The sequence below is a fragment of the Pecten maximus genome, chromosome 1 (genome assembly GCF_902652985.1).
Source record: "Pecten maximus chromosome 1, xPecMax1.1, whole genome shotgun sequence".
Classification (NCBI taxonomy): domain Eukaryota; kingdom Metazoa; phylum Mollusca; class Bivalvia; order Pectinida; family Pectinidae; genus Pecten; species Pecten maximus.
In genome coordinates, this window is record NC_047015.1 from 28,368,113 (window position 1) to 28,372,055 (window position 3,943).

General features: G+C 31.5%; 1 long non-coding RNA gene across 1 annotated transcript; it reads left to right on the forward strand.

Annotated features, from left to right (window-relative positions):
* Nucleotides 1-253: 253 nt before the first annotated feature.
* LOC117329429 lies at nt 254-2,947 on the forward strand. The gene is made up of 3 exons (XR_004533192.1): nt 254-624; nt 736-817; nt 2,528-2,947. It is a non-coding gene; the product is annotated as an uncharacterized LOC117329429 (long non-coding RNA).
* Nucleotides 2,948-3,943: the final 996 nt, after the last annotated feature.

A 3,943-nucleotide genomic window follows, 5' to 3' on the forward strand; every position in this document is an offset into this window, starting at 1 on the left:
TTAATTAATTAGTTACATCGTTGTCATGCCTGACTGCCTATGATTTGTTGCATTGGCCAGTTTACCTGGGTATCTCACCTGTGCACAATATTATCGGTATCAAGAATATAACCGAACATATGACACGTTAGTTTCTCTGTACAGACACTTATGCATGTGTGCCATCATGTGCACTGTGAAAGAGTACGATGTTGCAGTAATCATAATAATAATTAAATAAAAATATATAACAACAACTAAAAAATATATATATAATAATATCGATAGGATTTCTCATGATATCGTAGGCGGCCTAATAACTTTATTCGACATTTTTCTTCTTCGTTCACTTGGCCCTACTGTACACATGTATACCCACCGCCAGGCGGCGCTCCCTTCAGTTTAGCGGGAGATTTGTATTACAAGTGGCGGCCATTTTGTTTGTTTACGGAAACGTGATGGAAGCTTAGGCCTAGAACAAAATCACGTTATATATACAGTATATATTGGCGACATTTAATTTCCCCACTCACGGAATACAATCGACAAACTGGGAACAGAATATCAAATTTCGTCTAGCTTTTGGCGACTTATGATACCCCTTTCACCGGCAAACACTGAATTATCGGACAACATGAAATCAGGGTAAGTTATGTTCTTATTTGTCTTCGAATCGCAGATTTTGTCGCTCTCGCGATCGTCATACATTAAACAACATTGAGTGAATATGTTCATATGAAATACTTCATGTTTCAGGACTAAATTCACCAGCATTCATGATCCTCGGACCACCCGCCCCCTACGCACAGCCGATTTATAAATGTTGCATCTTTCAATCGTAAGTTTAATTTGCTTGCCAAGTGATTATTTTTTAATCCTTCACCTTCACATTCCGGGTCAATATTATGATATATTTAAAACGGATTCACACATATATGTGGCCATACACGTTTTTCGTTTATGTCGTTTGGTATGAACGTCCCAAAGTATATATAATATACTTCGTTTTTCAATGGATTTTCTTGAAATTCGATACACTATATATTGGGGTGTAGGCAATAATTCGTCAGCTATTTTACCTGATAATTTTTTTCATGTTTTCCCGTACATTTGTTACTATTTTTTACTGAAATAGACGAATATATGCACCATAATTTAAGGTAAGTATGAACATTTTGTTCTTTATTCCTAATTATACGCACAACACTATTTTTTTTAAATGTAATTAACACGCAATTAATATCTACGGAATCGGCTACGGTAAATTAAATATATATAGAAATGAGAGGGATTGTTACTTGTTGTGTGCGTGAAATTTCAAGGAAATCCAATAAAATAAAGTCCTAATTGAAAATTTGTCAAAGTATTTAAAATAGATCTACAAAGTAAAATCTATATACAATTTTAGCACATTTTATTTATTATACATAGACCATTGGAAAATTTGAGAAGAATCTTCTTTTATTTATGTGAATTCATTTAAAATGTTTTATTGCTGAATTAACACACATTGATTACTTTCACCATCAGTTTCCCTTTTAAGTTGATCATCCCCGCCCCCAATATATTAGCTTGTATGCAATGCAAGATGGCTTACAGGCTGTCATTTTGAATTTTATAATTTTGAAGTTTCTCAGAAAGTTATTTATGGATCTTATTCAAAAGAAACATTTTAGGCTTCTGCTTTCAAATTAATAAGATCTAGAAGAAGAGAAAAGTGATTCCTTATTTGGGAATCACTTTTCTCTTCCTTCTTAGGCTAAAGAACAGTCTTGTATATATGATATACCAGGTATATAAAATTGATATTTATATAATAATCATACAATTACATGATATCTCTGGGGGTATCTTCTTTTTGATTTGACATGATAAGTTGTGTTTGTTAGCCTATAGTAATTACCTCTGTCTCCCAGCCCTCTAATTTTGCTGCTGTCTAATGATTCTAGAATTTATTGACAAATTTACACAAAATGGGCCAGGTACAGTTCACAAAATTATGTCAAAACCCAGGGTCAAAGCTCATGAAGGTCATTAGATTGAAAGGTCAATGTAATTTTTTTTTCTTTTCATCAATATTTTGTTTTGGCATGATGAAGCAAATTTAGTTGGAATTAAACTAGGTGTAAACTGACAAGGTCAAGGTCAAATTTTGCGTTTTTTCACTGATTAAATATTTTGTTTCAAGGCTAAAGCAAAGTTGGTCAGAATTAAACATTATAATAATGCATGGAGTCAACTGACCAAAGGTCAAGGTCACTTGGTCAAAGGCCAAGGTCAGATTTTGTTTCAATATAATTCCAACCAATATTACTCGGTGATTTAGGCAGATGGGTTCTTGATGATTATGGGAGATATATATTATTTATTGCCTCATGATGAAATTGATGGGGTCCTTTAAATTTTCAGTGTTCTAGTTAATAAATTATAATAACCCAATTAACTCTCAGCCTGTCCTAGTTATTAAGTTATTACACCGAAACCAGAGTTACAATATGTAAATAGATCACTAACTGTTTTGTTTTCTTTTCTTTTTGATGGACTATAGAGTGTCAATCCCAAGAAGAACCCTGATCAGCTCCTGGAAAAATCAGTGTTCTTGCAGTATTGTCAGTCAAATCTCAAGGAAAGGATCCCAGAAGAGGAACATTTACATTATTTCAGACTTTTTTCTTTCCTGTGTAACAATGCCTCAAACAGCTAACACATTTTATATAGTATACAATACAATGTGTATTAATAACAGTCCGGTTAGAGTGCTGTGTTATGCAGTAAAAATACTTAATTCTTGATGACATGTTGGTTTTATGTTTACATTAAACGGTAGTTATAATATATACTAAAGAAACATAGTGGATAATGCCTTGTACAGGAGCAGGAGTATGACAGTGTAATAGTACATGACTGCTGCATTCATCCATGGAAGGAATCTGTTATTCGAAATAAAGCTTTCCATGAGGACGAAAAATAGTGCTTTTGTTAGTCTTTCAAGAAAATGTGCAAAGTGAAAGGAGATTTCCGTGATGTTTTTATGAATAGTAATTCATTGGTCTAGAAGACATGTATTTAATAAGTATATTTCTGGATAAAAAAACATTCTGAAGCAAAATCTTTTTATATTTTTCTGTACCTTTTCCATACTTTTTCTGTAACTTTTCTATACCTTTTTTGTACCTTTTCAGTACCTTTTTCATACCTTTTTAGTACCTTTTTTGTAACTTTTTAGTACCTAGAAAAAGTTATAACTTTTTTGTACCTTTTTCATACCTTTATAGTACCTAGAAAAAGTTATAACTTTTTTTTAACTTTTTAGTACCTAGAAAAAGTTATAACTTTTTTGTACCTTTTTTATACCTTTTCTGTACCTTTTTAGTACCTTTTTTGTAACTTTTTAGTACCTAGAAAAAGATATAACTTTTTTTTAGCTTTTTAGTACCTAGAAAAAGTTATAACTTTTTTGTACCTTTTTCATACCTTTTCTGTACCTTTTTAGTACCTAGAAAAAGTTATAACTTTTTTGTACCTTTTTCATACCTTTTCTGTACCTTTTTAGTACCTAGAAAAAGTTATAACTTTTTTTTAACTTTATAGTACCTAAATTATACCTATTTTTGTGTGAAATGTAACTTTTTTATACCTTTTTTGTACCTTTTTTATACCTTTTTTGTACCTAATAAAAGTTATAACTTTTTTTAGGTACAGAAAAGTTATCAAAAGTTATAACTTTTTAGTACTAGATTGGAACCGCTGTTTAAACATGGTTCCAATCTAGCATCAAAAGTTATAACTTTTTTGTACCTAAAAAATTATAACTTTTTTGTACCTTTTTTTGGTATGGGTTTGCTCAGCTAATTTTTCTATGAATATTTTGTAAATATATATAGGCTTTGTTCGACTTCAGTGTTTATAACCATTCCTGGGCATAAACTGTCTCCACACGATGCCCATCACAGTGCAGTGATGC